Source organism: Symphalangus syndactylus, chromosome 15 (assembly GCF_028878055.3).
Source record: "Symphalangus syndactylus isolate Jambi chromosome 15, NHGRI_mSymSyn1-v2.1_pri, whole genome shotgun sequence".
Classification (NCBI taxonomy): domain Eukaryota; kingdom Metazoa; phylum Chordata; class Mammalia; order Primates; family Hylobatidae; genus Symphalangus; species Symphalangus syndactylus.
The window spans coordinates 22,158,622-22,183,162 of record NC_072437.2 but is presented as its reverse complement, the minus strand read 5'-3'; the positions used below and the strand labels follow the sequence as shown (position 1 = coordinate 22,183,162).

Below are 24,541 nucleotides of genomic sequence, written 5' to 3'. Positions count from 1 at the left end.
GCATATTAATACCCATTTTTTCCCAACACTATTGCTTGAAAACCCTATCGTTTTTCCTCTAAATTGTCTTTGTTTTTTTTTTAATCATTTTTATTTCATAAAATCGTAAATGGGGTTTTGTAACCCAAAGTTGAAGCATTTATTCTTCATAGCTTCAGAATTTGATAAGCAATTCTAGACCATGCTTTCCAAACCAGTCTTCTTTGCTATTTGTCAAACTTCTGAGATCTAGTATTAAACTGCTTTATTCTGAATGTATGATTTTAGATAACTGTTCTACACTTGTTGATAAGAGTTTTCTGAAAACAGTCTATCAAATATAAACAATGGTTTCTAAGAATCAGTAGTGACTTAAGAAATATTAAACACCTATCAATAAATCAATTATTCATTTTAAAAATAACAGAACCAGTGCTGTTCTCTGTCATAAAAGAGAATATGTAAAATTAAATTATTTTTATAGACTTTGGTAATATTTTATTCCCCACACAGGCCTTCAGTCCTACTTAAAGATCTTTGATGCACAGTAACCATCAGGATTTACTGAGTAAAATCCCAGGTATTAACCATGGCCCTAAAATGTGCTATTCCAAAGAGGAAGAGGTTAGTTGATGGAATTTTTTTATTTATTTTTATTTTTTAGATGGAGTCTCGCTCTGTTGCCCAGGCTGGAGTGCAGTGGTGCAATCTCAGCTCACTGCAACCTCCACCTCCCCGGTTCAAGCAATTCTCCCCTCTCAGCCTCCCATGTAGCTGGGACTGCAGGCGTTTGCCACCAATCCCGGCTAATTTTTGTATTTTTAGTAGAGACAGGGTTTCACCACATTGGCCAGGCCGGTCTCGAACTGCTGACCTCTAGTGATCCACCTGCCTTGGCCCCCCAAGGTGCTGGGATTACAGGTATGAGCCACCACACCAGCCAAATGAAAATATTTTTAAAATCAACTTTGGGTATAACATGGCATACTGCCCACCAAACAAAAAAGAAAATCTAAATCTGCTTCCTTTTTAGCAGTGCCCACCTTTACTCTGAAGATTACAACATATTCATTCACCTTTTATGCTTGTTTGTTTTTTTGACTACCTAATCTAATATTTAATTTTTTAAAATTTTACATTTCAATGTAGTAAGAGCTATTTTTCAAATGATCTTCACAGTCTGGAACTCAGACACCAGAGCAACACTCTCAAGTCACACTGTTTGACCATAATGAAGAGAAGAAAATGGACTGGTATCTGAAGATCTGTATTCCTTCTGCTCTGAAGGTGAGCAAATTTTTAACATGGGAGAAACACGGAACTTCATTCCTCTGGAGTTCCTTTCAATGCAGAATGCGGCCGGGCGCGGTGGCTCATGCCTGTAATCCCAGCACTTTGGGAGGCTGAGGCGGGCAGATCACAAGGTCAGGAGTTCGAGACCAGCCTGACCAACATGGTGAAACCTCGTCTCTACTAAAAATACAAAAATTAGCTGGGTGCGGTGGTGGGCACCTGTAATCCCAGCTACTCGGGAGGCGGAGGCAGGAGAATCACTTGAACCTGAGAGACGGAGGTTGCAGTGAGCCGAGATCGCGCCACTGCACTCCAGCCTGGGCGACAGAGCCAGACTCTGTCTCAAAAACAACAACAACAAAACAAACAAACAAACAAAACCCCACAGAATCCTTCAATTCAACAAGTCAGTATCCTATTCTTAAAGTTTGGTCACTAAGAAGGACTGAACAAAAATTATTCCCCTCCCCGCCAGACGCAACCAGAACAGCTCTAATCAGGTCCCCTTCTCCCCACGAAAACAGGGAAGTTGGCGGGGCTGAAGACTTTAAGTGTGACATTTCAGTTTCTAAAACATCGCTGCTATTTGCTCAAAGTTCTAGGTCTATGTATTTCCTTCTCCAATACATCCCCATGTATAAGTTTATTTCCATACATACAAATGTGCACATATGTGCACTCACACATGCACACACAGACACACATACACACATTCTCTCAAGTCAGACACTTTTGTTTGTTGATAAATTATGAGGATTATGGACTAGGTGTGTACAGGGTTTCATAGGTGCTGTGAACATCAGAGTCACTTGGGTCCTTTTCTCTAAAAGCCTAAAATCCAATTATGCAACCAATAACTACTGCTTTTCCTCACGCTGGTCGCAGGCTGCATACTGATGAAGGGCAGAGAAAAAGTCATCATAACTGATGTTTAAGTGGGCAGGCAAAGAGACAATCTCAGTAAATCTGATGTGCCGGGGAAGAAAGCCTAATGTACTGTCCACAGGACCAAACTTCAATACTGAATCAGGATCAGGAGAACCATTGGAACTAAGTAAACTGCCTAACATAGCTACTTCCAGATCTGTAGGTCACTTTTGCTTCTGGGCTACTAACTGGTCAAAGTCCTGAGCAGCTCTCAGGATATCTGCCTTTCCATCTACTGGGGACAGCACCTTCACCGCCAAATGGCAGTTTAGAACTTGATCATCTTTGTCGTTGCTATTTGCAAACTTTGGTGAGTATTTTGAACAATCTAGGCCCAGAAGTTCTTGCTGTTGTTTTGAAATTTCATCCATCAATATGGAATTATTTCTTCTGAAAAGATTGGTGGTTGTAAACGTGAATGTAGGAGATGGCCACGGCCATACACCACACCACGAGGCGTGTGATGTCTGAGAAACTGGGCTCTTGTTTCACTGTGGTATCACCAGGCCCATGTGTACATCTAAATTGTTTTCTGAATCTTTGTTGAAAAGCAGTTGTTCATATAGGCGTGGTCTATTTCTGGGCACTCTATTCTGTTCCATTGGTCTATTTGTCCATCTTTATACCAATCCCACAATGTCTTGATGACCGCAGGATTTAATAAGTCTTGAAATCAAGTCGTAGTAGCCTTCCAACTTTGTCCTTCTTCAAAGTTGCTTTGGCTGTTCAAGGCCCTTTACATTTCTATATGAATTTCAAAAGTGGCTTGTTGGCTGGGGGTGGTGGCTCATGCCGGTAATTCCAGCACTTTGTAAACTGCCAAGGCAGGCAGATCACATGAGGCCAGGAGTTCAAGAGCAGCCTGGGAAACATGATGAAACCCTATCTCTACTAAAAATACAAAAATTAGCCTGGTGTGGTGGTGCACGCCTGTAATCCCAGCTACTCAGGAGGCTGAGGCAGGAGAATCGCTCAGATCTGGGAGGTGGAGGTGGCAGTGGCAGAGATCGCATCACCGCACTCCAGATTGGGTGACTGAGTGAGACTCCGTCTCAAAAAAAAAAAAAAAAAAAAGTGGGGGGCTTGTCAAGTTCTGTGAAAAAGCCTGCTGGAATTTTGATTGGGATTGCACAGAAGGATGAGCATTTCTGAGAGATGCATCTTCAAAGGTAGGACAGGTGCTAGCTCCAGTATTTAACACTGGCCAATCCTGGGGAATTAATGCAGTGCTCCCTGGACTGGTATTTTGGAGCCGTCTTTTGTATAACCAGCTCACACCCAAGTCAGGACACAGCCAGCCTCCCCTCCCTGCTCTTTGGCCAGGTTCACATTTCTGTTTCGCTGCATCTCTGCACAGGAGAAGAGAGGCATCTGAAGCTCTCACGAGGTACTCATTTGCTGGTTAAGTGGGAGCCCCACTGTCCCCACCCCACAAAGCAGGGACATCAGGGATGGTGAGATTTCTGAACCAGTAAATACAACTGGCCCCTTGTTGGTCTGTTACTGAGGTATACAAGCCTAATGGCTAGTAGTTTTCTGGATGGAATACAAAGGTTAAAACTCTACTTAAAACATCAAGCATAGGCTGGGTGCAGTGGCTCACACCTGTAACCCCAGCACTTTGGGAGGCTGAGGCGGGCGGATCACCTGAGGTCAGGAGTTTGAGACCAGCCTGGCCAACATGGTGAAACCCCATTTCTATTAAAAATACAAAAATTAGCCGGGCATGGTGGCAGGCGCCTATAGTCCCAGTTGCTTTGGAGGCTGAGACAGGAGAATCGCTTGAACCCGGGAGGCAGAAGTTGGGGTGAGCTGAGATCGTGCCACTATACTCCAGCCTGGGTGACAGAGCGAGACTCTGTCTCAAAAAAAAAAAAAAAAAAAATCAAGCATGAAACAACTCCACCTTTATCTATTAAGCTTACAGCATTTTCCAAAGAACACATTTTTTCATCTTGGTAAACAGAAGTCCTTGCTATTGCTCTGAGATGGGACAAGGACACTAGACTACTTTTTAAAATCCAGTCTAAACTCTCTAATGCAAATCCAGCTATGATTTCTTTCTGTTCTTTCCTTTTCCTTCCTTTTCTTTCCTTCTTTCCTTCCTTCCTTCCTTTCCTTCCTTCCCTCCCTCCCTCCCTCACTCCTCTCTTTCTTTCTTTCTTTTTCTCTCCTTCCTTCCCTTCCTTCCTTCCTTCCTTTTGCCAGAGTTTTTGCTCTTGTCCAAGCTGGAGTGCAATGTTGCAATCTCAACTCACTGCAACCTCCGCCTCCCTGGTTGAAGTGATTCTGCTGCCTCAGCCTCCTGAGTAGCTGGGATTATAAACGCCTGCCACCACGCCTGGCTAATTTTTTGTATTTTTAGTAGAAATGGAGTTTCACCATGTTAGGCAGGCTGGTCTTGAACTCCTGACCTTTGGTCATCCACCTGCTTCAGCCTCCCAAAGTACTGGGATTACAGGTGTGAGCCACTGGGCATGGCCTGGCTATGATTTCTCAATGAGGACAAGAGGGGGAAAACCTGCTCATTTTCCTAAACTACTCTCTGTCTACACAATCCCTCCTTGGTCCCTCACACGAAGCACTTACGGTCTATCCAAGGTCCTGACTTGGGGAGCTGACAGGATGCTCCAGAAAGAGACAGAGACATATCGTCGGGGCCAGTCTTCGGATGCTTCAAAACCTGTTTCTTTCTGTTTGAAAATGACCCTGTGTCTAACTATCATGGCATTCGTGGTCCTGCTATTGTTCTATTAATCCACAGTAATCGTCTTAATGTGTGAAATGCAAACTTGTCATGTAGGAAGTGATATCACTGGGAATTGAGAAATAGAATTTTTTGGATCACAAAAGCAGCACGGAGAGGATTTATAGAAAAGTTGCTGTGAGCTGCTGTGGTTACAGTTTAGGAAGTGCGGTTATTCGAATAATCATTTTGAGCCTATTTTTTCTCTTAAATACTGGGAAGGGGATTGGGGCCAGTATCGCCTTCTGCTGAAGTTTTTAGCTCTCCTCCCTTACCGGCCAGCGAAGGAGGGCCTCCAAGGGAAGCCTCCGCCCTGGGTATCTTGCTAGTTAAGCTATTTCTTGGTACCAGCCTTACTCTTCATGAATCTTCTCTTTATTCATTCAGTTCCCTGGGGATTCCATCTGATTTCCTTTCCCCTTCACATCTTTTATTAATTATCTACCCCTTAAAGTTCTTCTTCCAAAACCAGTTCCAAAGTGGGAAAGAATGTCAGTTTCTCTTCCCCTTGGTGTCCCTCATTCTCTTATTCACAAATATTTACTGAACACCTATGATGTGCTTTTCAATGTTTGAGTCAGACTCCATCTCTATCCTGGTGAAAATGACAAGAGTGAGGCAGACAGATATTAAACAAGCAGACAACAATAGTACTTAAACGGAAGATGCATGGTATTTTAGATTTTAACATTTCTGAAATTGAAATGCATCTTATAGGTGATGATAATGAGAGACAGACAGAGAGAGGAGAACCTCCAAGTTAGAGGAGAGCAGTGTAATATAGTTATTCTTTAACACTTTTAGGTTTTACCTCTGCCATTTGACTGAATGCGTCTAAATAATTTGCGGAAGCTGTTGTCTTATGTTGCATTCCTCCCAGAGGCAGAGCCTGCAACAAGGGCTTGCATATGGGCGGTTTATTTGGACTAGTGATCCTAGAGAACAGAAGTAAGGGACTATGCAATGTGGAGGAGGGAAAGCCAATGTCAGGTGCGTGACAAGTCAGTTGGCACATGGGCAAGTGGGGTTCAGTCCTTCTGGAGCCTTCTGATGGGCGATGTAGAACAGGCTCGAGAATTGTCCACCCTAGAGGTAGAAGGGGAAATATTTATCCACCAGCTTTATGTTTCCACATGCATGGGTACCACACTGCAGAGCTGGAGAAGTCTAGCTAGGTGAGGCAGCTGAGGTGAGGTGCGTTCAGATTACACCTGCTGCTGGGGCAATGCTTGGAGACAGTGGTGGGCTGAGAAGAGGAGATGCAGCAGAAAAGATGTTTGATACAGGCCAGGCATGGTGGCTCACACCTGTAATCCCAGCACTCTGGAAAGCCAAGGTGGGAGGATCATCTGAGGTCAGGAGTTCGAGACCAGCCTTCCCAACATGGTAAACCCCATCTCTACTAAAGTGCAAAAATTAGCTGGGCATGGTGGCATGTGCCTGTAGTCCCAGCTACTAGGGAGGCTGAGGCAGGAGAATTTCTTGAACCTGGGAGGCAGAGGTTGTAGTGAACTGAGACCACACCACTGCACTCCAGCCTGTGTGACAGAGCGAGATCCTGCCTCAAAAAAAAAAAAAAAAAAGTTCAATACAATTGCTATTTTTTTCTCCTATTTGCTAAGAATGTTCATAGGAGCTTTATTCACAATAGCCCCTACCTGGAAAATAATCCTGAAGTCCATCAACAGGAGAATGCATAAACAAATTGTGATATATTTGTCTATTGAAATCCTGCTGAGCCACAAAGAAGAATGGACCACTGATACATGCAACAATAGGAGTGACTCTTAAAGACATTATGCTAAACAAAAGAAGGTGGAAACAAAAGACTACATACTGTAAGGTTCTACTTTTTTTTTTTTTTTTTTTTGAGACAGGGTCTCACTCTGTCACCCAGAGTAGAGTGCAGTAGTGCAATCATGGCTCATTGCAGCCTTGAACTCCTAGGCTCATGTGATCCTCCCACCTCAACTTCATAAGTAGCTGGGACTACAGGCGCACACCACTTCACCTGGATAATTTTTTTTACAAAAATAGAGATAGGGTCTTGCTATGTTGCCCAAGCTGGTCTCAAAGTCCTGGTTTCAAGTGATCCTCCAGCTTCAGCCTCCCAAAGTGCTGAGATTACGGGCATGAGCCACTGTACCCAGCCTACAAGGTTCCACTTACATAAATTAAAGAACAGGCAGGCCGGGCATGGTGGCTCACACTTGTAATCCCAGCACTTTGGGAGGCTGAGGTAGGCAGGTCACTTGAGCTCAGGAGTTCAAGACCAGCCTGGGCAACATGGCGAAACCCCAACTCTAATACGAAAATTAGCTGGGCATGGTGGCACGCACGTGTAGTCCCAGCTACTTAGGAGGCTGAGGTTGGGGGATTGCTTGAGTCCAGGAGGTTGAGGCTGCAGTGAGCCAAGATTGCATCGCTGCACTCCAGCCTGGGTAACAGAGCAAAACACTCTTTCAAAAAAAAAAGAAGGCAGGCCAGCCATGGTGGCTAATGCTTGTAATCCCAGCACTTTGGGGTGCTGAGTTGGGTGAATCACCTGAGGTCAGGAGTTCAAGACCAGCCTGGCCAACATGGCGAAACCCCATCTCTACTAAAAATACAAAAATTAGCTGGGCATGGTGGTGTGCACCTGTAGTCCCAGCTACTCAGGAGACTGAGGCAGGAGAATTGCTTGAACCCAGGAGGCAGAGGTTGCAGTGAGCTGAGATTGTACCACTGCAGGCATTCCAGCCTGGGCAATAGAGCAAGACTTCATCTCAAAAAAAAAAAAAAAAAAAAAAAACAGCAGGCAAAACTAATCCATCAAAGGGGAGATGATTAGAGCAGTGACTGTCTGGTAGAGTACAGGGGTTAACTGTAAAGAAGTATGACAGAACTTTCTGACATGATAGGAATTGTTCATATTTTAATAAGTATGTGGATTATATGGTTTATGCAGTCATCAAAACTCATTGAATTGTATGCTCTCTTTATTTCTTTATATATATAAAAAGCGAGAGAGCATATATATAAAAAATTATATGTGCGCTCTCTCTCTATATATATGTACATTTTACCTTAGAAAAAGAGCTATAAAGAAATAGTTAACTCTAAGTAGTAGGCTCACTTCTCGCAATGGTAAAACTTAACTCTGGAAGTATTTTCTGTGTCCTCAAGTCTCTAGCAGATGAATAGTGTCTATTTAAGATAATGAGAACTAGGCTTCTTTCTTTTGGAAAAGGGCATATTATAAATATGGACAGAGTGAAGACTCGAATGTACCCTGTGGTGTTGGATGTATCCATATGAACTCATGGTTTCCATGGATTAATAGAGATAGAGACAGAACTACATATATATGTTTATGTGTGATGCACACACACGCACACACACAGACACACCATTTCCTAGCTCTATCTGCTGAAAGGGCCTAGAAGCAATGACACACCAGGAAGAATGAGCTTGCTTAGAACTGGGATCTTGGTTTCTAGATACCATTCTCTACTAAGAGAAACCAGGGCTCTTTTTAGAAATGGCTGGCTCTAGGACTGGGGCAGGGGAAGTACAAAATGACCCTGAAACATATTAGATAAGACAGTAGCTCCAAGGCTGATGGAGAGTATCAAAAAGACAGTGGAACCAACTTGAAGGAGTCCCCAGTGGTCAAACGTGGGGACAATTTGAGCATAAAAATAAACAGTGATAGTAATGGAAATTAGTAGTCACAGAACCCATGATGAACTAAATTGAAATGATGCTAAACTAAGAGTATTCATCAATAAAATGAAGCATGACTGGAGTAGCAGCAATTGGAGACAGCATCGTTAACGTCCAGATAAACAGCATCCTTTCCCCGAACTGCAGGATCCCAACAATCCAAGTATGCATAAGGGCAGCCAAGTCACCACGAACTTCAAGCCGCCAGTTAGACTTCTGCAAAGTACCCTGGCTTAGAATCCGACGGGCGCGGTGGCTCATGTCTGTAATCCCAGCACTTCGGGAGGCTGAGGCAGGCGGATCACCAGGTCGGCAGTTGCAGTTTGAGACCAGCCTGGCCAACATCGTGAAAGCCTGTCTCTACTAAAAATACAAAAAATTAGCTGGTCGCGGTGGCGCACGCCTGTAGTCCCAGCTACTCGAGAGGCTGAGGCAGGAGAATTGCTTGAACCTGGGAGGTGGAGGTTGCAGTGAGCCAAGATCACACCATTGCACTCCAGCCTGGGCAACAGTGCAAGGTTCCATCTCAAAAAAAAAAAAAAAAAAAAGAATCCTCTGTGATAATTCTAGTCACTTCTAACCCTAGTACCAGTAACTACAGCATACTTAGTAGCTGTGGAAGATATGAATCTTGACCCACAAACTCAAAGTGTACATAAAGTATCAATTTCTTTGTTTTCATTATATCAAGCTAAATCTTTCAACTCCTCAGCCTCCTAGACTGGGAGAAAATTACATTGTCATTGGCGTTGAGGTCTCTTCTCTTCCCGGCTCTCAACAGAAGTTGGACATTCTCTGTGGTGCCTAAAACAGGCAAGACACCATCCTACGTTTTGTGTTCTCTTTATCTTCACTCTCTCTCTCTTTTTTTTTTTTTTTTAGATGGGGTCCCTTTTTGTCACCCAGGCTGGAGTAAAGTGGTACAATCATGGCACACCACAGCCTTGACCTCCTGGGCTTAGGCAATCCTCCCACCTCAGCCTCTCGAGTAGCTGGGACTAGAGGTGCATGCCACCATGTCTGGCTAATTTTATTTTATTTTGACATGGAGTCTCAGTCCGTTGCCCAGGCTGGAGTGCAGTGGTACGATCTCTGCCCACTGCAACTTCTCCCTCCCGGATTCAAGCGATTCTTTTACCTCAGCCTCCCAAGGAGCTGGGATGACAGGCACGCACCACCACGCCTGGGTAATTTTTGTATTTTTAGTAGAGATGGGGTTTCACCATGTTGGCCAGGCTGGTCTCGAACTCCTGACCTCCTGCTTCGGCCTCCCCAAAGTGTTGGGATTACAGGCGTGAGCCATTATACCCAGCCTTATCTTCATTTTTTATACCCGCCACGGTTTCTTTCAGTCTGGCTGTTCTCTGCTTCCTTGAGGCTGGAAGCCCTATGGTTGGGGTCCCGCTCACCAAGTCAGCACCTCTGAAATCTTCACACTCCCTCTGGGAGAAGCAGAGGGCAAAGCCCACTGGCTGGAAGGAATCCCTCCTGCTGCGTTTTCTTGCCTTAAAGGCAAAATGCTTCTCTCTCATTGGTGTCCTCAAAAGAGGAGCACATTATGTCTTTTGTGAACTCCAATTTTAGAAAAATAAAGCCCAGGAAAAAAGCATTTTAAAAGTAATTTTACCTTATCAGAGTACTCCCCAACTTCCTCTGAGGCACAGGGTTAGTGCGGGACATGGGGGAGCACACTGCCTATTTTGGGATAGAGAGGAGAAGCGTTGGAAAAAATATTCCAAGAAACGGCCCTGTCACATAGATCACAGGTGATCCTAGCTGTTTGTAAAGTGAAAACATATGGCTTGTGTATTAATCACGTAGAAGAATCAAGAGAGGGCTGGGTGCAGTGGGTCATGCCTATAATCCCAGTGCTTTGGAAGGCCGTGGTGGGGGAGGATCGATTGAGGCCCAGAGTTCAAGATCAGCCTGGGCAACATAGCGAGTCCCTGCCTCCACAAAAAATAAAATACAAACCGGCCTAGCGTGGTGGCTCACAACTGTAGTCTCGGCTACTCGGGAGGCTGAGATGGGAAGATTGCTTGAGCTCAGCAGTTCAAGGTTTCTGTACTATGATCATGCCACTGCACTGCAGCCTGGGTGACAGAGTGAGACCCTGTCTCTCATAACAACAATAATAATAATAATAAAAAAAGAGGATATGAGTTTTTAAATCAGTTTTAGGTCCATTAGGGGAACTTTGTGGTCCACTGATGAGCCCCAATCTTTCTTTGAGAATCCTGATCTGGTCCCTTCTTCTATTCATGGAAGACACACATCATGACATCCCTCACACGGCAGTCACCCAGCTCATGCTTGAACATGTCTGGGCACAGAAACAGCTGCCTCCCAGGCCTTTCTAAACAGCTCTCATTGAAGGCAGCTTCTGCCTCTTTAACATCTATTCACTGATCCAGCTTTAACCTTTTGGAGCTTTCCTGAGTTTGTCTAGTTTACTAGCAGTGGGTCCAGAGACATGATTTTAAAGTTTTTGCAGGACTCTGGAGTATAATCTGCTTGAGTCTTAGACTAATTTAAAACATCTATTTTTATTTATTTATTTATTTATTTATTTATATTATTTTTTGAGAAGGAGTCTCGCTCTGTCACCCAGGCTGGAGTGCAGTGGCGCGATCTCGGCTCACTGCAAGCTCTGCCTCCTGGGTTCACGCCATTCTCCTGCCTCTGCCTCTCCAAGTAGCTGGGACTACAGGCGCCCGCCACCACGCCCGGCTAATTTTTTTTTTTTTTTTGTATTTTTAGTAGAGACGGGGTTTCACCGTGGTCTCGATCTCCTGACCTCGTGATCCGCCCGCCTCAGCCTCCCAAAGTGCTAGGATTACAAGCGTGAGCCACCGCGCCCGGCCTTATTTATTTATTTTTTTGAGACAAGGTTTGCTCAGGCTGGAGTGCAGTGGCACGATCTCTGTTCACTGCAACCTCTGCCTCCCAGGTTCAAGCGATTCTCGTGTCTCAGCCTCCCGAGCAGCTGGGACTATAGACGTGTGCCACCACGCCCAGCTTATTTTTTGTATTTTTTGTAGAGACGGGGTTTCACCATGTTGGCCAGGCTGGTCTCCATCTCAAGTGATCCATCCACCTCAGCCTCCCAGAGTGTTGGGATTACAGGCTTGAGCCACCGTGCCTTGCCTCATTTAAAACATCTAGATCATCTCTTGTGAACTCTATCTAGGACTTTATGCCCTCTTAGGGATGTGTGTTCTCTTCATTCTAGTTGGAAAATTTTTATTTAAAAAAACTAAATGGGGTCGGGCATGGTGGCTCATGCCTGTAATCCCAGCACTTTGGGAGGCCGAGATGGGCAGATCACGAGGTCAGGAGATCGAGACCATTCTAGCTAACACGGTGAAACCCCATCTCTATTAAAAATACGAAAAAATTAGCTGGGCGTGGTGGCGGGTGCCTGTAGTCCCAGCTACTCAGGAGGCTGAGGCAGAAGAATGGTGTGAACCCGGGAGGCGGAGGTTGCAGTGAGCCGAGATCACGCCACTGCACTCCAGCCTGGGCGACAGAGAGAGACTCCGTCTCAAAAAAATAAATAAATAAATAATAATAATAATAATAATAATAATAACAAAACAAAAAAAAACTAAATGGAAATGAAATAGTTCTACTTTTTTCTGTCATTGCCTTACACAAACAGTGGAAGTTTCTACTCAAGTAAATTCCTGGACAAGATAGATTGTTAGACTCTGGGTCCCAGTTCCATATTCCCAAGAGGGAGAATCTACTGGCTTGCTTTAAAGCTTGTACGTCTTTTACAAAAATAGAGAAAAGATGGCCAAGAGAAGAAAAAGCCAATAAACCCAACACCCAGACCCCTTCATTTATAATGGATAAACAGAAGTGTAATCATGTATACCAAACATTCCACTGGCAGGCTGGGCGTGGTGGCTCATGCCTGTAATCCCAACACTTTGGGAGGCCGAGGTGGGCAGATCACCTGAAGTCAGGAGTTCGAGACCAGCCTGGCCAACATGGTGAAACCCTGTCTCCACTAAAAATACAAAAATTAGCTGGGCATGGTGTTGAGCGCCTGTAATCCCAGGTACTCAGGGGGCTGAGGCAGGAGAATCGCTTGAATCAGGGAGGTGGAGGTTGCAGTGAGCTGAGATTGCACCACTGTACTCCAGCCTGGGCAACAAAGAGTGAAACTCCATCTCAAAAAAAAAAAAAAAAAAAAAAAAGAACCTGACTTTTCCTCTTAACAATATGCCTGGCAAAGCCAGCTTTCCATGCTCACCACTGAACATGATCCCCAGGCGTAAGCAGTAAGTAACCTCTTCATTATTCTTCCTATTCAAATACATCTATTTTTATAAGCTCTTGAATATTTTGTTCTCTGGGTTTTTGGGACTATTCAGTTCCATAACCATCGTTTATTTGATTCTGTGTGCCTCCTTCTGTCTGTGTACACCATTCTTTATCATCTGTCCTTGGTGGTGTCACCCATGCATGACCCTGCTGTCTTTAGATATTTTCCCATTTCTTTCTCAAAAAAGAACATCGCTTCTCATTGTTTCTTCAGAATTTTGCTTTTGTGAAGCCTTCGTGCCTCTTGAGCCAACTAAGCTTTGGAGTGAGATCTATTTCTTTCCCCTGGACATTTTTTTTTTTTTTTTTTTTTGAGACGGAATTTCACTTTGTTGCCCAGCCTGGAGTGCAATGGTGCGATCTCGGCTCACCCCAACCTCTGCCTCCTGGGTTCAAGCGATTCTCCTAACTCAGCCTCCCTAGTAGCTGGGATTACGGGCATGCTCCACCATGCCGGGCTAATTTTTTGCATTTTTAGTAGAGATGGGGTTTCTCCATGTTGGTCAGGCTGATCTTGAACTCTTGACCTCAGGTGATCTGCCCGCCTCAGCCTCTCAAAGAGCTGGGATTACAGGGGTGAGCCACCGTGCCTAGCCTCCCCTGGACATTTTTGACATCTGCTTGGCTGAACCCAGAGCAGGGGATCCAACTCCAAGTGGGCCAGGCCAGGCCTATCCTGGTGCTTTCTGAGAATCTGTTGTTTTGCCCATTCCTCTGCCCAAATGTAGCAACACACACACACACACACACACACACACACAGAGACCCTACACTCGATGGCTCAATGGTTGCCCTAGTGACTATCATTGGCTTCTTGGTCACAGTAGGCAGTTGAACTGGGGCAAAGACATCTGGTTCAAATCAAGCCAATAGATTTTCTCTCCTGGGAATATGGTACCTTGACTCAGAGTCTATCAGTCTATCTCTTCAAGGAATTTACATGAGAAACCTCATCTCTACTAAAAATACAAAAAGTAGCTGGGCATGGTGGTGGAGGTTGCAATGAGCCAAGATTGCACCAGTGCACTCCAGCCTGGGCAAAAGAGTGAGACTGTCTCAAAAAAAAAAAAAGAAAAAAAGAAAAAAAAAAGGCAAGCGAGCTCAGATGCATGCAGGTAGCAGAGGAAGCTGGTTTTCAGAGACAGAGGAGAACAAAGCAGATGCAGAGAAGGAGGCAGGGTTGCCCTAGCAGACAGAGCTGCTGCCTTGCCCAGATCCCCTCGGCTCTCATTCACCAGCTTTGTGCATGCTCACAGCCTGGTTCCTGCAAACTCTGTCATTCATGGCCCTTGCCAGTGACTTTCTGAGATTGCCTTTGGGTGTTGCAGGCATCCCACCCATATGGAGAGCTAGATGCCCCCAGGACTTTTCTCTTCTCCCCATTACCTCCAGCCCCAGCCCTACCCATGGCTGTGACCCTCAGCTGGCTGGTATGCAAGTGAAAAGGTCCAGCTCCATTGCTTGAGGCAGCACATACCCTGAGGTCTCATTGACACCCCTGAGCTCCCCATTCCCACACCCCTTCACCTGTTTCTCCTGGGAGCACCTCCTGGGAGCACCTCCGGGGAGCATCTGACTTCCACCCGAATCCCTGGTGTTTAGGAGAACAGATGTGAAACCAGGCGGCCCAGAGGAATGGAGGGAGTGCCCTGGGACTGAGGATTGCTAGTTCTCATCCAGGTCCCTTGGGAGACCCAAAGCTCTTCCAGTTTGTGGCTTCTGTGACATACTCCTCAATCTTCAACCAGCTTCCTATCTGGGTTAAATTTCAACCAGCCCATTTCTAAAAACCTTGCTGCAGGCACCCAGCTTTCCTCCAGGGCTAGCATCATCTCATCTCCCAAAGGTCTTGGTCTTTCACTGCAACCACTGATTTCCAATTGCCCGGCATCTGGGAGATGAAATTATCAGCAAGGCAGGTTTAGAATTTAGTAGATGCTTTTCCTGGAAGGTGGTTTCCAGTAGGATTTCTAGACCTTTAAATCACTCATCACGGCTATTTTTGGCCCTGTGTATGCTTTTGCATTTATTTCTAGACATTTAAAGATGAAATATACATTTATTTGTATAAAATAAATATAAATTTAATATACATATTTTATAAGTAAATCTGTATTACATATGTGTGTATTATTCTTGTCCTAGAACAAAATTTTTACTGTAATTAACGGCTTTAAAAATATTCTTTTAATGGAAAGTTCATGTCTTTTGCCCACTTATCGAAAAGTCTATTTATAGAAAAAAACAAGCCCACATTCCTTATTTGGTATGTGTGCTTCTTCCTTCTTCTACTCTAGCCTGCCTGAAAGATATTTTTGTTGCTGATATGAAGAGTTTTTTGTTGTTGTTCTTTCCTAAAAGCCGTGGGCTTCATTAGATTTTAATTATCAGGTTCCTCCCTGGCTGTGATGAAAAGTAATATTGCTTAATAGACTTTTCTGTCTATAGAGTAGCTGCTTCCATTATAAAGAGAACACATTATACAACAATTATCAATATAGAAAATCAGAAAGAAATGAGGGAAACCACCCTTAGACCTGCCAGAAGCCATTATTTCCAAATAAGTACCTCACCTCCCAGGCTTCAGCATCCTTCTTAATGAAATAAGGGAGTTGACCCAAAAGACCCCAGTGATTCTTCAAAATGCTCAAAAAGAAGATACTGGGGCTGGGTGCATGGTGGCTCACGCCTGTAATCCCAGCACTTTGGGAGGCCGAGGTGGGCGGATCACAAAGTCAAGAGATCGAGACCATCCGGGCCAACATGGTGAAACCCCGTCTCTACTAAAAATACACACACACACACACACACACACAAATTAGCTGGGTGTGGTGGCGTATGCCTGTAGTCCCAGCTACTCAGGAGGCTGAGGCAGCAGAGTCGCTTGAACCTGGGAGGCAGAGGTTGCAGTGAGCCGAGATTACGCACCACTGCACTCCAGCCTGGTGAGAGAGCGAGATTCTGTCTCAAAAAAAAAGATCCTGGAAGGAAACATTGGCCGCGTGTTGACTTGGAGAAGCACAGGACTAGAAACCAGTTCTCATTCCTCATCCAGCCCTTTTCCTTTTTCTGTAGGGCTTTCTTCTTTTCCATGTTCTTCCCAATTGTCTCTTTTGTTTCCATCTGTTCCTGTTTTTTTCTTTTTCTTTTTTTTTTTTTTGAGAGAGAGTCTCGTTCTGTCACCCAGGCTGGAGTGCAGTATGATCTGTACTCCATGATCTTAGCTCACTGCAACCTCTGCCTCCTAGGTTCAAGCAGTCCCCCTGCCTCAGCTTTCTGAGTAGCTGAGATTACAGGTTCCTGCCACCACACTCGGCTAGTTTTTGTATGTTTAGTAGAAACAAGGTTTCACCATGTTGGCCAGGTTGGTCTCGAACTCCTGACCTCAAGTGATCCCCGCCCCCCCCATCTCAGCCTCCCAAAGTGCTGGGATTACAGGTGTGAGCCACTGCACCCAGCCTCCAGCTGTTCTTTTGATTCCCTGATCATCTTTTATCTTAAACACAGGTTAACTTTCAGCACATATTGACACAATGCTTAGGGGTTCCAAACATGTTCATCCAGCACTCCCAGATCACTGGACTTTATTTTGTCACATGCTGACCAGAAGTCCAGAGGGCCCTTTGCATAGCACCTGCACATAATAAGGTTTCAGTACATGCTTGCTAAGTGGCTAGATAATCAAAAGCAGAGAAAATATATAGAAGTTGAATGGGTGTGATGGCTCATCCTGTAACCCAGCACTTTGGGAGGCCAAGGCAGATGGATCACTTGAGGTCAGGAGTTCGAGACCAACCTGGCCAACATGGTGAAACCCAGTCCCTACTAAATATATATATATATATATTTCGTAGATATAAATATAAATATATAAATATAAATATATGTATATAAATATATAAATATAAATATATGTATATAAATATATAAATATAAATATATGTATATAAATATATAAATATAAATATATATTTAGTAGATTTAAATATATATATTTATATATTTGTATATAAATATATATTTATATTTATATATATTTATATATTTATATATAAATATATATTTATATTTATATATATTTATATATATATATATAAATATATATATATTTATATATATTTATATATTTATATATATATTTATATATATTTATATATTTATATATTTATATAAATTTATATATATTTATATATAAATTTATATACTTATATAAATTTATATATATTTATATATAAATTTATATACTTATGTAAATTTATATATTTACATAAATTTATATACTTATATAAATTTATATATATTTACATAAATTTATATATATATTTATATAAATTTATATATATTTACATAAATTTATATATATATTTATATAAATTTATATATATTTACATAAATTTATATATATTTACATAAATTTATATATATTTATATAAATTTATATATATATATAAAATTAGCCAGGCATGGTGGTGTGCCTGTAATCCCAGCTACTTGCAGGGCTGAGGCAGGAGAATCACTTGAACCCAGGAGGCAGAAGTTACAGTGAGCTGAGATCGTGCCACTGCATTACAACCTGGGCAACAGAGTGAGACTCTGTCTCAAAAATAATTTATATATAAATTTTATTTATATATAAATTTTATTATATGACATATTTATATATAAATAAAATTTATATTAAAATTTATATATATAATTTATATACAATAAAATTTATACATATACAAATAAGATTTATACATATCTATATGTCATTTGTAATTCAGTCATCATGACAAATCCAAAATGGAGGAGCTACAGCACTACAACAGAGTTCTACTCTGTCTCCCAGGCTGGAGTATAGTGACACAGTCATAGCTCACTGCAGCCTTGAACTCCTGGGCTCAGTGGGATCCTCCTGTCTCAGCCTCCTGAGTAGCTGGACTACAGGTGTAAGCTACCATGCCCAATCAAAAATAGACATCTTTTTTCACTAACATCTCAGAATCCTGGCGCTTCTTACAATTTTTGGCATTTTACAATTGGCATTGGCCAGGTAGTAAGTGGTCGTTTTTGCCTGTGGATGCACAAATTTGGTCATTACTGTTAATATTATCATTTCAACTTAGTGATGAGCATTGTTGGGACAACATGTGTCGACCTTGACATTTTATATTTGCAAAAAATATTGCACTATTATCCAGACTTGTAATGAAAACACAGTGAATGCAGAAAAACATACAAACAGAGCTGGAGGCCAGGCACAGTGGCTCACACTTATAATCCCAGTGCTTTGGGAGGCTGAGGCAGGAGGATCACCTGAGGCCAGGAGTTTGAGACCAGCCTGGGCATCACAGTAAACCTTATCTCAACAAAAAATTTTAAAATTAGCCAGGTATGATGGTACACGCCTGTAGTTCTAGCTACTCAGAAGGTTGAGGCTGGAAAACCACTTAAGCCAAAACATAGAGGCTACATTGAGCTGTGATTGTGCCACTGTGCTGCACCCACTCTGTCACCCAGTGATAGAGTGAGACTTTATTGAAAGAAAGAAAAGAAAGTGGGGGGGGAGGGGAGGGAGAGAAGGGGAGGGGGAGGAGGGGACGGGAGGGAGAGGAGGGGAGGGGAGGGAGAGGAGGGAAAAGGAGGCAAGGAGAGGAGAGGGAAGGAAGCTGGAAACTTGTTGTTGGAGAAATGATTGCACTTGTACATTTTCTTGCAAAACAACCACCAAGGGCTTTATGCACCCAGAGAATGAAGATTCTCCCCAAAGGTAGATGAAGCTGTGTCACCTTTAGTTACTGATATGTGTGCAAAAAAACTGCCCATTACATACCAAACAATGCAATAGGAGCAAGGAGAAACTGCCAGATCTCTGGTGCAGATGAAAGAAATTTCAAGGCAAGGAAGGAGAGGCTAGTGTGGCCAGTTCATACATTATATAGGGCTATTGTTTCAGGCAACGTGCCCAAGTTTAATTAGCAGCACTTGTCTTTCTTAGAAGTAAAGAAATAATGTATGCCTTTAATGAAAGCCATCTCGTATTTGATTAAATATATTCCTCCATTTTGCAGGTTTAAAAAATTGACAATTAAAGAAATTAATTTGCCCATTTCACAATGTCAGTAAGTTATAGAACCAAGAGTCAAATCCCAGCCAGTCTGATTCTAGATCTCACAGTCATAATTGCAAAACTGCCCCTCACTGCACTTAGCATGGTGCCTGGTAAAATAAATATTTGTCAATGCAAACTAAACTGTCTAAAGAAGATGTATTCCTGGTGAGAAATAATCAAATACATGGAGAACTTTTCTAAACATGGAGACATCGTCATTCTGGTAGGAGAAGAACTCAGCGCACAGTTGCTTCCAAAGCTCTGAGCCCAGGAATAAACTGGAAAGCCAGAGGACTGCATTTTCACCCACAGTCTCTAGTCCAGACCCCTGCAGACACCAGGGATGGGGGCCAAGGGTCATACTCTTGGGCCTCTGGCTTGGAATTTTCTCTCTCTCTTTTTTTTAAGACAGAGTCTCACTTTGTTGCCCAGGCTAGAGTGCAGTGGCACGATCTCAGCTCACTGCAACCCCCATCTCCTGGGTTCAAGCGATTCTCCTGCCTCAGCTCCCAAGTAGCTGGGATTACAGGTGCCCTCCATCACACCTGGTTAATTTTTTTTTTTTTTTTTTTTGAGACAGAGTCTTGCTTTGTTGCCCAGGCTGGAATGCAGTGGCGCAATCTCGGCTCACTGCAACCTCCACCTCTCGAGTTCAAGTGATTCTCCTGCCTCACCCTCCCAAGTAGCTGGGACTACAGGCACCTGCCACCACGCCTGGCTAATTTTTGTATTTTTAGTAGAGATGGGGTTTTACTATGTTGGCCAGGCTGGTCTCAAACTCCTGACCTCGTGATCCACCTGCCTTGGTCTCCCAAAGTGCTGGGATTATAGGTGTGAGCCACTGCGTCCGGCCAATTTTTGTCTTTTTGGTAGAGACAGGTTTTTGCTATATTGGCCAGGCTGGTCTTTAACTCCTGACCTCAAGTGATCTGCCCGTCTCAGCCTCCCAAAGTGCTAGGATTACAAGCATGAGCCACCGCTCCTGGCCAGCTTGGAATTTGTAAGAGCCGGCCCCCAAGAGGCTAACTTCAACCCATCAACTGAATTATCTCTGATTTTGAAACTTAAATATTTTATTATGTTAACTATTTTTTCTGATTCCTAAAGTAACTTATGCAAAAAAAAAAAAAATGGAAAATACATAAGAAAATGTAGTCACTGTTTGCGTGCTGGCATACACACTTATTTTTTTGTAATCTGTGATTGTGGGTTTTTTTTTCTTTTTTTTTGTTGGAGACAGGGTTTTTTCATTTTTTTTTTTTTTTTTTTTTTTGAGACACTGCACTATTGCCCTGGCTGGAGTTCAGTGGCATAACCTTGACTCACTGTAACCTTGAACTCCTGGGCTCAAGTGATCCTCCTGCCTCAGCCTCCCAAGTAGCTGGGACTACAGGCATGCACCACCACGCCTGGCTCTCTTTTATTTTTTATATAGATGAGGTACCACTATGTTGCCGATGCTGATCTTGAAATCCTGGGCTCAAGCGATCCCCCTGCCTTGGCCTCCCAGAATGCTGGGATTACAGGTGTGAGCCACTATGCCCCACCTGATTTTATTTTGATTATCTTAAATCTTATGATCAGACATAACTTATAAATTTGTGTATATCTCTTCTATTTTAATCTTTCTAATGAGCTGGCAAAGCACACATACACAATAGTTCTGTAGTTTTATGTGTTTTTGAATAGCTGTTTCAAGACAATCCTAATTATAACTTGCCCTCTCCAGGCCAGGTGCTGGGGAGGATTGAGTAGGGAGATCGGCGGGAGTGAGAGTGTGCTACTGCACTCCAGTCTGGGCGACAGGCGAGATTCTGACCGTCTTTAAAAAAAAAAAAAAAAAAAAAAAAGCACCTGACCTTGTAGATCATCTATAAAATGTGAAAAGTATTAAATATTTTTTGATATTACACAGAAACCACACTAAAATGCCTTTCAATAAGTAAAAAGCCTGCATTTTTTTTTTTTTTTTTTGAGATGGAGTCTTGCTCTGTGGCCCAGGCTGGAGCACAGTGGCATGATCTCGGCTCACTGCAAGCACTGCCTCCTGGGTTCAAGAAATTCTCCTGCCTCGGCCTCCCGAGTAGCTGGGATTATAGGTGCATGCCACCACACCTGGCTAATTTTTTGTATTTTTAGTAGAGATGGGGTTTCACCGTGTTAGCCAGGATGGCCTCGATCTCCTGACCTCAAGTGATCTACCTGCCTTGGCCTCCTGAAGTGTTGGGATTACAGGTGTGAGCCACGGCGCCTGGCCAAAAAGCCTGCATTTTAGATACAGGGAATTCTGATTAGATTAGCATAGTTAGGACCAAAAATATACAGTAGACATTGCTATCTTATCTTCAGCGGTTGCCTTTAATAGGCTAATGAACACAAATTGAACCACAGGTGAGTGTTACTTGGTTCTGAGACAGTGAAGGTATTTCCCCAGTATTTAAATATATTCATATAAGCAGTTGTATAAATCTAAATATAAAGCTGACCCCCAATATGTTTTGAGACAATGTTTGCCATCTTTGTGAGAAGCAGGACATTACTAGTGAAGTCCATTCATATCTTTAGAAGGGGAAAATGGTAACAGTACTTACTGAATTGGAATTACTATCAAAATTTAAAAAAGCTGATCATATTCATTTAGCTATAAGCCAGTCTTATTTAAATCAGGACTGTTCAACCAAAATATCCTGTCATTCATGATCTGAATTCTGGTGTATGAGATCAAATTATGGTAACACATATGAAAATTCATGAGACATTTCTGCTTTGTAATAAATAAGGCAGTGGCCAATTATTATCCATTAGCAGCTTTTTTGAGATAAGCTATCGAGTCTGCCCTTTCTGACCTCTCAGTGTCAGCAAAGATTATTTCTGTTCCAGGGATGTACTTCTCGGGATTCTCTTAAGACTCCATCGGTGTCCCCTCTCCCTAGGTGATGCCTTTGTTCTTACTGGCCTCTGTGTGAGAGGATCCAGTTGCCTGACTTGTCTTCTGCCCAAAGAGACCATGGGGATTTGGCCCAGTTATGTGCTTGCCTCCATTTTCCATGGTGTGGCAAGGGGTGCAGTTTTTTTTTTTTTTTTTGAGATGGAGTCTCTCTGTCGCCCAGGCTGGAGTGCAATGCGCGATCTTGGTTCACTGCAACCTCCGCCTCCCGGGTTCAAGCAATTCTCCTGCCTCAGCCTCCTGGTAGCTAGGATTACAGGTGCACATCCTCACACCCAGCTAATTTTTGTATTTTTAGTAGAGATGAGGTTTCACCATGTTGGCCAGGCTGATCTCGAACTCCTGACCTCAGGTGATCCGTCTGCCTCGGCCTCCCAAAGTGCTGGGATTACAAAGTCTTCTTACCGTTCTCCACACCACCCCTATTTAATACTCTTCTCTGTTGCTCCCATTACAAAGGTTCCTGCTTAGAAGCCAGATGTCCCTCTCACTTCATGTCCACATTTTCAAGTTTTAGCTCAGGCTGCTTTGTAACCTTGTCTTTAGATGCAGTATATTTTCTAAATCCCTTCTCATAGATTAAACATCTAAAGTAGAGGATTCCATTGTATAATTTTTTTTTTTTTTGAGACAGAGTCTTGCTCTGTCACCCAGGCTGGAGTGTAGTGGCACAGTCTTGGCTCACTGCAACCTCTGCCTCCTGGGTTCAAGTGATTCTCCTGCCTCAGCCTCCCAAGTAGCTGGGATTACAGGTACCTGACACCACACCCGGCTAACTTTTGTATTTTTAGTAGAGATGGGGTTTCACCATATTGGCCAGGATGGTCTTAAACTCCTGGCTTCAGGTGATCCACCCACCTCGGCCTCCCAAAAGTGCTGGGATTACAGGTATGAACTACTGCGCCCAGCCTTTTTTTCTTTTTTTTGAGAGAGAGTGTCGCTGGAGTGCAGTGGTGCAATCTCGGCTCACTGCAACCTCCGCCTCCTGGGTTCTACTAATCCTCCTACTTCAGCCTCCCGAGTAGCTGGGATTACAGGCACGTGCCACCTTGCCTGGCTAAGTTTTGTATTTTTAGTAGAGATGGGTTTTTGCCATGTTGGCCAGGCTGGTCTCGAACTCCTGACCTCAAGTGATGCGCCCACCTTGACCTCCCGAAGTGCTGGGATTACAGGCGTGGGCCACCATGCCTGGCCCTAAGTGACATTATTGAGGGCTGTGTCTCAGGCTTCTCTTTCTGGTTCTCCATGCACTGCCAGGCTCACATGCCTGCTATTTGTAAGTAGATGTCTCTTGCCGACCTCTTTGCGAGTCCGGACCATAACATCCAACTACCCACGACCCACTTTCCCATGAGCCTCACAGGCACTCAGGCGCTCCATGGCCATGGCTGAACTCCTCATCTTTCCCACGATCATGGCTTTTTTTTTTTTTTTTTTGAGACGGAGTCTTGCTCTATCCCCCAGGCTGGAGTGCAGTGGCATGATCTCAGCTCACTACAACCTCCGCCTCCTGGGTTCACACCATTCTCCTGCCTCAGCCTCCCTAGTAGCTGGGACAGCAGGCACGTGCCACCACGCCCGGCTAATTTTTTGTATTTTTAGTAGAGACAGGGTTTCACCATTGCCAGGATGGTCTCGATCTCCCGACCTCGTGATCCGCCCGCCTCGGCCTCCCAAAGTGCTGGGATTACAGGCGTGAGCCACCGCGTCTGGCCGCTTCTTGCCGTTTTGTTGTTGTTGTCTCAGCGAATGGTGTTCATGACACCCACTGGGCTGCTCCACCTGAAATTTGGGAGTCGTCCTTGCCCTTCTTCCTCCCGTGCCTCAGCGTTCCATCAGACACTCACCAAGCCAGTCTCTCCTCCATCCCTTCATCTGAGTTAGGGCCACCTCCGACTCCCCCCAAGATACCCACAGCAGCCTCCTAATGAGGTCCCTACCCCCCATCTTGTCTTCTTCCAACCCACTCTCTACACAGTGTTCACGGTGATCTTTCCAGGATGCAAATTTGATCAGCATCCCACCCCTACCTCCACTCAAAAACCTCAAAACTTGCCCTCAGAATAATGTTCAAACTTCCTAAAATGCCCCCCAAAAAGGTGGCCTGTTCATGACCAAATTAGCAAACTGGAGTTTGTTGGGAAGAGAATCCTTTAAGACTGGGTTTCCAGTCCTCCTCCTCCTGTGTGCCCAGTGGGATTTTGCCTTTGTCTCTCAATAGCTTCCCATCTCTCCATCCTCCCAGGCAAGTCCACGCTTTGGGGCTCAGTGGTACAGAAGCCCAGCAGGAAAGGAGGCAGTAGGAAGCTCTGAGAGGCTTTGCTTTTTTCATTTGTCTATTTTTTCTTTTTCAATTTTTTTTTTTAAACTTAGAGACAGCATCTCATTTTGTTGCCCAGGCTGGAGTGCAGTGCAGTGGTGTGATCAAAGCTCACTGCAGCCTGGGCAAAGCTCACTGCAGCCTCAATCCTCCTGCCTCAGCCTCCCAAGTAGCTAAGACTACAGGCATGTGCCACCA

The 24,541-nt window shown here is 43.8% G+C and overlaps 1 pseudogene; it reads right to left on the bottom strand.

The window, feature by feature from the left end:
- Positions 1-1,403: 1,403 nt before the first annotated feature.
- LOC129463710 (dehydrodolichyl diphosphate synthase complex subunit NUS1-like) lies at positions 1,404-2,801 on the bottom strand (annotated as a pseudogene).
- Positions 2,802-24,541: the final 21,740 nt, after the last annotated feature.